General features: G+C 42.9%; 1 long non-coding RNA gene across 1 annotated transcript in view; it reads right to left on the bottom strand.

The window, feature by feature from the left end:
* Positions 1-353: 353 nt before the first annotated feature.
* LOC122464622 overlaps positions 354-14,215 on the bottom strand; it is a 28,792-nt gene continuing 14,930 nt past the window's right edge. The window contains exon 3 of the long non-coding RNA XR_006288820.1: positions 354-7,130. This is a non-coding gene — a long non-coding RNA (uncharacterized LOC122464622). The remainder of the gene's footprint in view (positions 7,131-14,215) is intronic.

The following is a 14,215-nucleotide window of genomic DNA, read 5'->3' on the forward strand; positions in this document are numbered from 1 at the left end:
CTAACAATAAAGTTTGGAAACAAAGGAGATGCAGGTAATTGTGAATATCTGAGTGACGTGGATGAGCACTGGTATAAAGAGAATGCTGAGTTTCCCTGACCATCTCATGAGTGCTCTTATCTGAAATAACACACCAGCTGGAGCATCTTATTAAGGGCTAAAAAAACCCCTCAGAATGTTAGAGCAAACTAAAAGGTATCTTATTTTTAAACTGTATTAAGTATTTTTAAGGGAAGGTGGGAAATGATATTTCAGACATGAATCATAAACCACAGATGATTGCAAAACAGCATTGAAATTTTCAGAATGATCAATTAAGAGCTGCTTTATTTTCTTTAAATGAATGTCGATTTTTGGAACATTAACTCAGTATGTTTGGTCTTAGTAAGTGGAAAGTATTCTCTGCTTGCAACTTTTTTATGAGCACTACCACAAGTTTTGCGGCTGCATTCATCCAAGAAGATCATCATATTTAATAACAAATTGTAATTTTTTTATTTTACAAATTGTTGAGGGGACTGAATGGTTCAGAAGATTGCTAATGGGACATGGGGCTTTCACCTCAAGGGCACTATTTGAATCTGAACAGATCCAAACTATTACTATCTGCGTGGCTGTATAGCAGCCCATATGAAACAACATGGAGCTCTAGCAGAGATCAGGGTCCCACTGAGTTAGGTACTGTACAGACACATAGTAAGAGACAATCCCTGCTCCAAAAGCTTGCACTCTAAAGAGACAAGGTACACAAAGAAAGCATTATTATCCCCATTAAGAGACTTGCCCAAGGTCACACGGGAAGGCTGTGGCGGAGCTGGAAACTGAATTGTCAAATACCTTAAAAACAAGACCAACCTCCTTCTCAGGAAGGACTCTCTTTGACTCCACTGAGGTTTGGTTCAGGACCTTGATGGTCTCAATTTAAGAAAAAGAGAACAACGACAGATAAATAAGCCTGGAATCCTTATTCTAAAGTCTATGGCTGTGATTCATACCTGGGTCACTCCAGTTCTATGATGGTGCCACTCCACTGAAATCTTCTTCATCGCTATGGGACGCTGGTTTGAGGTTAGCTATCTATTGGGTGGCAGGGGCGGCATTTTCCAACTGTGTGAGCCGGTGGCCTGATAGAACATGCTGTGGAGTTATACTGGGAACCGATGGAGATCACCTATCAATCAATGGAGTTAACAGCAACGTACAGAGTAACCCAGGGATGAGTCAGGCCCACTGAACGTTCAGTTTAGCTCTTGGCAGTACGGTTATTGGAAACCATGCGAAAGTGGTGCGCTTTCGATGATTATGGGTTTGTCACTTAGAGCTAGTAAATCAGAATGAAAGAGTTAAGCGGTTGTTTAGAATTATGTCCCTCTGGTTTCAGGAGAGTCTCCCTGGAGGTCTCCCAAGCTCTGATGCCCTAAACTACACTTAATCACTTTTGGTGTCCTTCCCTGTTGATTGCAGCAGCCTCAGCACCTTTGGGACTGGTGTTGCATTACAGATCCATCAACGATTTGCTGCACACTCTGTATTATTTCACACCTGCTGAGGCAAACATTTCTCCACCAGGGTCAGATGATGCTCTGCATTGGCCTACAGTTTAAAATCTTGTTAATGTTGACACTTTAAATAAAAACTCTGCAGTCACGATGGACTGAGCAAGTCCTGCTAACTTCAGTGACTGCCGCATGCTTGGGCAGTTGCACTCTCGGGGCTTGGGGCGGCAAATTTTTTGCTTGGGGCAGCAAAAAACCTAGAGCCGGCCCTGATTTCATTGCCAAACTGGTATGTACAATATGATTGAACAACAGGCCTGATCCAAAGTCTATTACATTCGGTGGAGAGACCGCCAGTGACTTCAATGAGCCTTGAACCAGTCTCAATATGAATGAATTAAGCCATGGCTCTCAGAGTTCGTTTTAAACTTGTTTTTTTAATGTTTGATGAGAAATTGACTTTCTGAATGATTTAAAGGAGACTGACATCGCTTTGAAAGAGAGAGGTTCAAACCAAAGACAAAACTACATTAAAAAATAATAATGATTAGGGGCAAGGAGACCAGGAATGAAATGTTACAAAACTGTGCAAATATGACCTAGCACACAATTTTAAAGAAAATACAAACTATATTTCAATGGTTGGCTGCATGTTAGTTGAATGGTTCTATCTTACTCCTTGCAAACTCTAACATACATGTTTAACTATGAGTTGTCCTATTGACTATAGGATCAGGGCCTTCCTTTTTCAGATCTCTCTCTCTCCCGCCTGTATTTTATGCCTTCAGAAACTAAAACGGAACATACATCTGAAAACCACATCAAACTGGAGAAACACTTGAAGAAGGTGATGGAGAAGATAACACAAGATACTTAAGTTAAAGTGGTGATATGACAAATGGCTGAACAGTCTCTGCACTCTCTAAGATTTATTAAAAGTAGTTTGGCATCAGACTGTCACCCGAAAATCGGATTAGATTAAGAAATGTTCAAGTTCTGGGAGTCCCATTTAGGGCTGGGTGAGTTATTTATACTGAATAATTTTTCTGACGATTTCCCCTCTTTTTTCTCCTCATGAAATGTCCCCAAATAGATCATGATTTTTTTTTAATATCTCCATTGCTCAAAATAAATTGCCAAAACATTTCTATGAATAATTCTTTATCTGTAGCTTTTTTCTAAAAGAGGTTTGCTGAAAATATTTAACATTCAAAATCTGAGCTGTTTGAATATCTACTCAAGTCACAGGGAATTTATTATGTTCCCTGAGTTAACGAGCAGAACTTCTGCAATCAGAATTAAGGTGTCATTTCTCATGTTGACAAACTCAAAATTTGCTTTCCATGAATGTTGTCCATTATTTGCTTAAAACTCATTGTTTCCATAAAAGTTCCTTACAGTAAATTGGTTCGCTAGAATATTTGGAAACAGTTGACTCAAGTGGGGCATGAAAACAGACAATGATATTTCAGTTTTCCTATAGGATAAATAATCTAGGTAGAGAGAAAAAACATATTCTATATATAATATATGCATATTCATCATAGTGATAAATACAGTGAATATTTTCTCAAATCAAAATGACTCATCTTTGTTCTCATGCCCTATTTGAGGGCACTTTCTATAAATATATGGGCAAACAACTTTTCTGGAAGGAATGTTACTTAGATGTAGAGGGATGTTACTTATAAGCCTGGGACCAAACGGCCTCCAGTCACCTGACCTCAATCACATGGTCCTTCCCAGTCACATGCTCCCTCTGGTCAGGGGCTTTATCTGGATGTTCCCGCCTGGGGAACTACGATTGCCTGAATTCCCATCTTTTAACGGGCTGGAGGTCCTCTAGCAGATGTGCTGGGCCAGGAATGACCAGCATCCTGTTACAGACAGAGATTGTGCCTCAAGGAAGCAAAATGCCAGCTCCTTCGTGCAAGAGGGGAGCACACTCTGCACAATCCTTGGGTCACTGCAATATCTTCCCCACCCCCATCCCCGAAGGCAAGTGTACAGAGGGTTGAAAGGGCATGGAGAGGCAGCAACACAGGAACTGCGATTGTCTCTGGCCCTTGTGGGGGACACAAGGGGAGAGAGGCTCCTTATGCTCTCCTCCATGGATGGGCCAGACAAACAATTTAAGCCTGTGTATAGACTCTCAAAATGGGCCAAATTCTCCCCTTACATTCTCTCCCTCTGAAGTCAACAGGAAATGGGCACCTGTATTTTGGGGGAGAATTTTGACCCAGGTGTATGCTCCTGACTCTAGATAGTCTATTCATAGGGACAGACTGCGACCTGTCCTTGCAGAATAACAGGAGGTGCATGCCAGGCAAGGAATCACTCCCACCCTTTTTTGTACCCTGTTATAGTCTTGGGAAAATGTTTTTTTTTCCAGGAAAAAAATTGGTTTTTCAGTGGAAATTCAAATACCAAAATATTTGGGTCAAAAACTGAAATATTTTTTAGTTTGGAAATACTAACACAGTCCTTTCGTGGGAGTTGCGGTTTGTGTGACTCATGCTCCCATTCTCTTTTATCGGCCATGCTCCCTGGTTGGACTGCATCTCCCATGATGCACCACAGTCTAGTCCACAGAATAGAATAAAGTTTCATATTGAGTATTTTAGAGTGTTGGCTGGGGAGAAAACAGTCAAGCTCCAATAGCAAAGCTACATGGATGGTTTCTTTTTTATTGTGATGAATTATTGACCACCAGTGTTTGATGTCTGGGCAGCTCCAGCATGGGTGCAGGTAAGAATTCCTACTGCAGCGCTCTTTACAACACTGTGCAGCTATCCAACAATTCTTCCGGAGTCATGAATAGCCTGAATACCATTTTGATTAGAATTTCTTTCAAATGCCTCAAATATGAGCACTTATGCATGATTTTCACAGACTTTCCTGTTGTTCTTTTGGTAAACACGGTATGTAAATGCCTTTGGCAATGTCCCAGGTAGTTATGCTGCCAGATAGGGGAATAATGGCTGTGCAGGTACATGACATAAGACACAGTACAAACTTTCTTCAACAAAATTCTGTTTCTTTTTGTTACCCACAGACCTGGATTTTACCTCGTTGTGAAGTGACACAGCTGCAGATACTGAATAACTAATCAATTCCTCATGAGCCTCTCCTGAAGCTGCTACTGACACAAAAATGCAGTGACATCATGACCAAGTCTTTCTGTCCTCGTATGACTCTACTGAAGTCACTCGAGTTAGGCCAGGGATGGAGTTGAACCACTGCTTTCATTTTCATAACCAAATGGCTGACATCACTCAACTTCTGCACAACACTCCAGAGCAGTTTATTAAGGTGCCCGGGGAGACACCCGAAGTGACTGTGATCTTTTCGGTTGGTTTTTCCCAGATTTCAAGGGTTGCAAATTTGATCAGAAGAGCTCATCTTTTTGATATATAACTGGACACTTTGATATTTCTAGTTGTATTCAGCGGGCAATGCTGGAACTGTATAAATAAACAATCATTCGGGCAGACAGGCCTAATACGAGATCTTGAAATTAGGGTAGGGACTGCCACTGAGTAGGCTTGTACCATGTCTGGCGCAACAAAACGCTAATCGCTGTTGGGACCCTTAGGCACTACCATAATACAAATAATTATTGGAACTCTTTTGCCATAATAATTTAATTCTATTAAAGTCCATTTTCTTGAGCACTCCTTGTAATACTTTTGTGGGTTTAAATGAGCAGAATGCCAAATGTGAAAAAAAATGTACAAGATATAAATGTAACCAGAGGCGGGTGGTAAACAAAACACCGAAGGAGTATTCCAGAGCCCCTTCAGTTGGATATCCAAACACCCAAGGACTACAGAGCAAAACTCTGAAATCCCAAAGTGTTGTGTTGTGGCATCATTCCCAAATGCTCACACCTTGCAAAAAGTGCTACTTCTGGTGATACTCTGATTGCATAATTTAGCTGGCACTGGCTGTGCTGCTAAAGCACATCACTGTCAGCAATTCTGCATCTGATGAAAGTACTTCTAGGAAGACAGGGCTAGAGTTGGCAGCCCTTTTTCACTCAGGTAGTCTTATTGGCCGGGGTTCTGATGATAGGGGAATTATTTATGTGAGAAGGAGAAACAAATTGGGCATAGGAACCTAAGAATCACACTAGCAATGCAAAACACCTTTTTAATAGCACAATAAGAGACCCGTGAGCTTTCCTGAGTCATGACTTTCAGCTGTATTCTCCAATACACTAAAGGCCCAGTAAACTGAACAGGTAAGTTTTAAATCAGTAGCTCACAGCATCCCCTTAACACAGTTTGTTTATTTTGATGCTGTCATTTCTGTTGTCTTGACATTCTGTTGGTGCCAGTGTGTGTTCTTGGGGGATGTGTCAGAGGACTGGGCCTCACCCTTCACTATTCAAACATCTGAGCTTGTTGATGGTGTCACGTTCATTACGAAAACTGTGTAATACCAATTAAGCAGACTCAGGCTTTTGTACTATACTGTCTGTAAATCACAATCATATTAATTAACTAAATTAAAAAAAGATGTTGGACCCAATTCTGTAGTTCTCCTTACCCCACTACTTACATAATCAAGATTTCCATGAGGAAGTCAATGGGAATTTTGATTTAGTAAGAATTGCAAGGATTGATCCACTATTAAGTAATTTAGGTCTGTTTGGGGACTGTTTTAAAAGTATTATAAGCTGGTGATGATTGTCAGCTGGAATTTAAATTTCTTTCTTTCATCACTCTAACACTTTGTGAAATTGAAGGACAAATGGATACCCAGATCCTCAGCTGGTGTAAACTGGTGTTGCTACTGAAGTCAATGGAGATTCACCAGTTTATACCCGCTGAGGAGTTTCGGTTTGTGTATGACTTTGCTATGTATTTTGTTTTTCTGTAGCACAGCCAACCACCCAAGAGAACACAAGGTAACTAACAAAGCCTATTGTCTGATTTGCTGATGTCAATATAAGGGTGTGTTATGGTGACAGGAAAGAAACAAAGTTAAAGGCAAAATTTAAAGAACCATGGCACAGGAGCGGGTGCTTGAGAGAAAGAAGGAATGTTTGCACAACACATAAGGACAAAGTGGCAAAGGTTCCAACAAGTGAAATAAGAGAAAGAAAATAAGGGAAAGAAAATTAGAAATCAGTTTTCGAAAAGTATTTGATGGTACCTTTCTAAGACGTGACTCTAAATTCATAGCTAGCGTAACTCCACTGGAATCACAGGATTTATACCAGGGATGAATTCAGTCCATGTTCTGCTCTGATACTATGGCAATGAACATGGTACAATAATATATCCAGAACAGAATATATCCAACTGAATGGTTCTGAGGGACCAAGCAGGAAAACAAAACCTTATCAAATAGAGAATTCCTTTGTATCTACTCTTGAGTTACCAGGGACGCAGGTATTTTCGGATTAGCAAATCTCTAACTCTCAGTTTTGTCTCAGCAGCAGTTCCCTAGCTCAGTGGTGATCAGTCATCTCAAAACTTCTCCTTTCAGAAATTGACCATTTCCATGGTAACAACTGCCAGATGCACTGGGAAATGTGATTTTGTTTGTATATCAGTAGAACAACCTGGATGTAGAACTTTGGTGCTGTGTGAGGTCAGTGTTCCTTTTCGATTAAACTGTTTATTTCTGAAAGAGAGGAAACAGGTGCAAGCACGAGTCAGCAGCCAGTTGCTGGCTGATCCATGGAGCAGGATTGGCAGCAGCACCCGAAAGCTGTCTGACTGCCCACTTGCAATGCCAGGATATACTGCAGCTGCAAGAGAGTGGGAGGGACAAGTACATTAAACAACAGCACCCAACTGTTTATCAGCATTTTTCCTTTTCTTCTTGCTCCTTTGGTGTACTCTGCAAACAACAGCAACATTCCAGTTTAACACCTCCACAAGATCAATTTAGAGAAGGGTTTTAAAAATCCTGATTTCTCATTCAAAGACCATTGAACTGAAACTGAAGGGAACATTAGTTTAATCACTGAGAGCTTGATGTCACTTAAATAATGACTGGTGCCTTCATCTCCAACAGTCTTATGACCATACAGCTAAATCAGGGGTGGACAAACTTTTTGGCCTGAGGGCCACATCTGGGTATGGAAATTGTATGGCGGGCCATGAATGCTCATGAAACTGGGGGTTTCGGGTGCAGGAGGGGCTCAGGGCTCTGGCTGGGGTGTGGGCTCTGGGGTGGGGTGAGAAATGAGGAGTTCAGGGTACGGGCTGGGGCTCTGGGCTGGGGCAGAGGGTTGGGGTGCAGAGAGGGGTGAGGGCTCCGGCTGGGGCTACAGGTTCTGGGGTGGGGCTGGGGATGAGGGGTTGGGGGTGCGAGAGGGGGCTCTGGGCTGGGACCGAGGGGTTCGGAGGGCGGGAGAGGGATCAGGGCAGGGGCAGGGGGTTGGGACACTGGAGGGAGTCAGGGGTGCAGGCCCCAGGTGGCACTTACCTGAAGCAGCTCCCGGAAGCAGCGGGATGTCCCCTCTCCGGCTCCTATGTCGAGTCACAGCGAGGTGGCTCTGCGCACTGCCCTGTCCGCAGGCGCCGCCCCTGCAGCTCCCATTGGCCGTGGTTCCTGGCCAATGGGAGCTGCAGAGCCCCTTGTCTGACCCTATGCATAGGAGCCAGAGGGGGGACATGCCGCTGCTTCCGGGAGCTGCATGGAGCCACAGCACCACAGAGCTGGAGTGCCAGAGCGGGGCAAGCTCCAGACCCTGCTCCCCGGAAGGAGCTCAAGGGCCGGATTAAAATGTCTGAAGTGCCGGATGTGGCCCCCGGGCCATAGTTTGCCCACCCCTGAGCTAAATTCTGGTTCCACTGAAGTCAGTTGCAAAACTCCCATGGACTTCAGGATTTGGCCCATAGAAAGTGTTTGTACTGAAGTTCTTGTCCAGCAACCAGTCATACCAGCAATGGAGTTTCATCTCCTGACAGACTTCCTATATTTTCTGGAAGTCTCTCAGCTTGGAGGCTCTTTGCAGTAAGCCCATCTGTTTTATCTGAAGTTACTCCAGCACCTTCATCCTCTTTGAAACGGATGATTTGCAGGCCAACCCAGGAGGCTGTGAATGGCTCATGTGAGATTCAGTCCCACTTTCCCTGCAGTGCAGTGGAATAACAGTGTTTCCTTTCGCTCACAAGCACAGCTTCAGGTTGGAAAGTAAAGACACAAGGTCTGCCTTATGGGACTGAAATTCCCTCTTTCCAAGGCTAAGATTGCAGGTGTCATTTGATGCATGGATTTCAACTGTCATAAAAAGTCCAATTTTTTATTTTTAAGGGATTTCTTTTAAGTGCTTGTGAAAGGGGCTGGATTGACTGAAGGATTAACAGTAGCTTCAGCTGCTTTTTTCTTAATTCCTAATTTGCATTCTAAACACTAGACCCAGATTTATTGTTCTGTTTCCCTGAATAAGTACTGTTTTATTTCCAGGTGGGCAAATGTATGCAGTTAATTAGATGCTTGAAAGACTAGAACTCAGGTTGGATTTAGGCCTGCACGCCTAAGGCTGAGTGTGCTGGAGAAGGAAACTACCAAGGCATTTGGGAGAAGAAAATGTTTACTCTGTTCTACAAAAAACGAATATTCAAGGGTTGGGGTTATGCAGCCTGTCCAGTACTCTGCCTGCTCAGACCCCACAGAGACTAATCTTGATTAGAAATGAGGCCAAACTCCACCTCTGAATGTAACATACTGTAATTGCATACATACAAACACCATGGTCATCAGCTGTTATCAAACCCAGGACTCTTCAGCAATAAAACCACTGTCCTCTACCATTTTAGGTGAAGGAGCGCTCCTTCAGCTGTCAACGAGTAGTAGGTATTAGAGTCATTGGAGACATTAAGCCAGTGTATTTGCATGAACACCTCAGAATGCAAGTGATGTTCATATTCAGATCCAGATCCCAACGTTGTAGCTGGACCCTACTTTTATAATGAGCCAAATAAAAACTCTGAGTCCCAGTGCCAGGAACTCTGGGAAGTTTGGATCTGAATCTAAAGTTAGTGGCCCAAGCTCATCTCTAGCCTAGGTTCAACTCAGAATATGGGTGGATAACCCAAACCATAAAATATAACCCCCTCGCATCCAGAAAACAACCCAAAGATTTGCCAGATTCTGTGGAAGAACATGTGCAGAGATCTGTCGGCAGGTAGATGAACTAGCCCAGGCTCAACTTGCACATGCTCATAGGGTGATTATCAAAATGGAACACTCTTGGGGAGGGAAAGGAGAGTGAGATGAAGGCACCGTGTACCTATGTACTGAACACCCCCTCAAATTTAATTCAAAGTAACCCCACAATGATGACATCAGAATAATGGAAACAAGGAAGCTCAGAAATAATAATGTTGCCAAGGATGGTTCTCGGGACCTGACTGACAACATCACTGGAATAAAAGGATCTTAGCACACATCCCATGTGTGAGCCATTCAGATGTGAGACTTCAGATTTGGATGAGACACAGGAATGTGCTTGTCACTCACTGGTTGTCATTCCAACCGACATTAATCTCAGCCACTGCTTATGACTTTTCAAAGACAAGCAACATCCTTAGGTTCACTAAGGTCACTCAGCAGCTAACGACCTATCAGAGTTTAACAGAGCAAAAACATGTTTGGTTTAACTTCCGAGGCCTTTTCCCTGGTTTTAATATCAATAACAATGAAACAAATATTACATCAGCAGTACACAAGGGCCAGTGCACAAACATACCATGTTTTTTCACATGGTTGGTGCCTATTGGACTGGTAATGTTCTCATGAAGGGAGCACAGATCTGTTCTCTCTCTCTCTCTCTCATTACCATGGTGTCTGGGCACTTAAAAAAATGAAGAACAGTACTAGCAAGAGCCAGGCAGCAAAATGGTGGGCACCAGGAATGCTTCTGCACACAGTTCTGCCAATAGACCTTAATCTGACCCTTCAACACTTCCTGGCTTCCCACCCCTCTCTCCTTTGCCCCTGTTCCTCTGTTAGTCCAATTTTGTACCTCTCTGTAGTACAGACTGTCAATCATGTCAAACAGTGGCAAACGATGTGGAGACTTTGTGAAGTGGTTTAACCGCAACTAGATTTACAACTAGAATTGGGTCTGAAGAAGAATACTGGTTCCAAATGTTGGGAAGGCTCTGAATCTGAAAATCACACCACAGGCCTGTCTCTGGAACCCTGGATTCTGATCTGGAGCCAAACTTCAGCGGAAGGGCCCATCTCTACTTGTGACCTAAACCTTAATGGGAACCCAAGTCTTCAGAAGTAAAAAAAGAAATGCATCAATACACTGCAGCTCCTAGACATCTATGAACATTTTAGGAACAGCAAGAGAAAGAGACTCATCATATGCACAAATTAAAACAGAAAGTAGCATCTCAATGGAATTTTTCACTGCAGTCCTGCCTTCTATGACTATGCTTCAAAGAAATATATGATCATAACCAACTGAGAACTACGTACATTTCATATACACACACACGGCTGCTTAGGGCCTTTCTTGGCCCACAATGATTGAGCAGAATGTTCTGTGATGCTAGACAGAATTATTCTACTGAATGCTCTACTACTGGGTTTCTTCCCCCTGGAAGTCTTTGAGGTATTTGAGTTCACACCAAGATTAGTGTCTATCATGCAATCGTGTTAAGCACTCTTTTATCTATAGCTGTGAAACACAGACACTTTATAGCAGGCACTTGAAGCAATTAGAGCATTTTAACATGCACGGTCTGCATCTCATCTGTAACTTCAAATTGTCAGATAGGATACTAAACATTGAAGTCCTGGACTAGTTCTGCATGACTACCGTTGAGTCCCTAATGATACAGGTGCAACTTAGCTGGGCTGGTCACCTCGTACATATCAATGACACACGACTCCCCAAAGTCATATTTTATGGACAGTTGAAAACAGGGGCACATACACTGGGAGGCCAATAAAAATGGCATAAGGACACTTTCAAAGCGCACCTAAAAGTTGGCCAAGTCATCCGCAACACACCGGAAGCTGCTGCTGTTGTGGACAGATCAGGATGGTGGCAGACCTATTCGTCTGCAGTTAAAGCCATTGAGAACAGCAGAACAGAAAAAGCCAAAAAGAAGTGTGAGTAAAGAAAACAGTCTGCCTGCAGCAAAAACCAGTGCCCACATCTGCCCAACGTGCGGGTGCACCTGTGGATCCCTCATCAGCTTACATTCACACAAGACGATGCACTGAAACAAACTGACTCTCAGACATCGACAATGACAGGAAATTTCAAGGGGTACATATCACATAATCACACCTGGCTGCTTAGGACCTACCTTTTTTGGCTCAGAATGATTGATCAGAGTGCTGGCATGCCAGACAGAATTATTCTACTGAATGTTCTACTACTGGGTTTCCTCCCTACCCCTCCCCTACCCCAGGGTTCTTCAAGGAACAAGCCCCCCAAAAAGCTTCCACAGCCAGGCCATGTTTAAAAAGAATACCTCAGTTAAGCGTGGGAAATTGTTGCAGAATATATGACCACAATAAAGACCTTAGTAAGAAGAACATGATTTTCCATCCCATATCAAGCCACTTATACTGTCCTAATTAGACTCTTCTTCTGTGTGGTGCTTTTGCTTTACCATGGCTGCAGCAGATTCAGGAAATAATTTCTTCCTCTCCATTTTAAATTACTATTTACCATAAAAGTGAAATTTAGGGTCAGTGAGAGGTGCCACAGCCCGGCAGACTGAAGTGCTCCATCTACAATTGTGGCTGTCAACCTTTACAGACTACTGTACCCCTTTCAAGAGGCTGATTTGTCTTGCGTACCCTAAGTTTCACCTCACTTAAAAACTACGTGCTTACAAAATCAGACATAAAAATACAAAAGTGTCACAGAACACTATTACTGAAAAATTGCTTATTATAAAATAAATCAATTGGAATATAAATACTGTACTTACATTTCAGTGTATAGTATATAGAGAGTAGGATAAACAAGTCATTATCTGGGTGAAATTTTAATTTATGCTGAGTTTTCCAGTGCTTTTTATGTAGCCTGTTGTAAAATTAGGCAAATATCTAGATAAACTGATGTACCCCACTGGAAGACCTCTGTGTACCCCCAGGGGTACACAATACCCCTGGTTGAGAACCACTGATCTACAATACAGATACAGCACTGTAGGCTTTCCCACACTGCCTGTGTGCTTCAACTGTGAGCTGAGAAGGACCATGTCTATGTGGGTAAGAGGGTACTACAGGCCCCAGGTTTATTTTGTTATTGTGCTCTCGGCTTAGAGCACTCTCTCTCGCTCTCTTATATCATCATAACCACCATCAACTTACCGGCCTCTCTAGGTACCTGTCCCCTTCCTCCACTCTCTCTATGTATATTATGTCAATTACTGTCATATGTAAGGTTCAGATTTCCAAAATAGTCTAGGTTGGTTATGGCTAAAACGAATGGAATGTATGTGTGTCTAAGCACCCTAGATTGCTTTGAAAAACTCAGCCTAAATTGGCCTACAAGGCTGCTAACTAGTGCCAGCAGCAGTGAGGGCACTACAGATGGTCAAACTATTCTACTGAGAATAGAACCTGATCCTGACCTTAATCTTTTCAAAATTTGGGGTTATTTGAGATACTTTAACTGAAGTCTCCTCCCAGTTCTCCCTCTCCCCCAAACTGTCGTTGATAAAATGGAAGGAATCAACAACCGCGGAGGCTTCTCTGATACCAGATCAAACTTTATGATACAAATACGTTTGCGAGCACTCACTCTTCTGTCTGAGCAGGGATTATTGCCTTGTAACGGTTGCTTCTCTTTGCAATTGGCTCAACTGCTGCATTCTGATGAGTCTCTCTGTTAACCCACCTAAGCAGGCTAACCAAATGTTTCCAGGGATGAGAAAAATAAATCTGTGAGGATTCTATTCCACTGACATTGTTTTTTAATGTAAATAGCTAGATTTTATTTTCTACTTCTCATTTTCAAGGCATTAAAAATAATGCAGGGGGGACCTCCGCCGCACCACCAAAAAAAATCATCAGTGCTTTCATCAGGATAATCTGTAAGGAGCAAGGAACAACAAAAAAAGACAGCACAGGCTTAAGTTATGAATGTAGGAAATAATAATAATAAAAATGGGTGGACTAGATGCTTCCCCTGCCCCCTCCTGCACCAGAACAAACAAAATGATGTACGTGTTTTCCTGAAATGTCTGGCTCCTCTATGTTGCCGCTAATAGAGCCAATATGGAGAATATCTAAAGCTGCCTTGCTCTGATTAACATGACTCCCTTTGTGGCCTGGTGGCCTAGTGGTAGCACGCTGTGTTGCCATGCAGTAAACTTCGGCTCAGTGGCCAGCACTGATCTGTCATGCCCCAGGCTGGAAAAGGTTGGGAATGCGGCTGTGGCACCACCTTTGGCTCCAGGGGAGGAGGAAATGCCTCATATCACTCAACAGTAACTCTCCACTTAATTAAGGTGTGGAACTGTCATCTGCTGAAGAGTGTTCCATCCAGTCCTTCTTAAATGGGAGGATGAGAGCCAGCAAGCAGAGCCTTCAGGGGTAGGGGCTAGGGTATAAAGTGTAGAAAAGCGGGGTCGGGAAATCTACAGGCATCTGAAAGAAACACACACGACTCATCAGGAAAGGAGAAAATTGCTGTTTCAGCAAGAGGCTGAAATAGCAATCCTAGTTCTGCCGCAGTACAGCAGTAAATGACCCCGAATGCTTGGGACATTTCATGT

This window comes from Chelonia mydas, chromosome 2 (genome assembly GCF_015237465.2).
Source record: "Chelonia mydas isolate rCheMyd1 chromosome 2, rCheMyd1.pri.v2, whole genome shotgun sequence".
Lineage (NCBI taxonomy): Eukaryota > Metazoa > Chordata > Testudines > Cheloniidae > Chelonia > Chelonia mydas.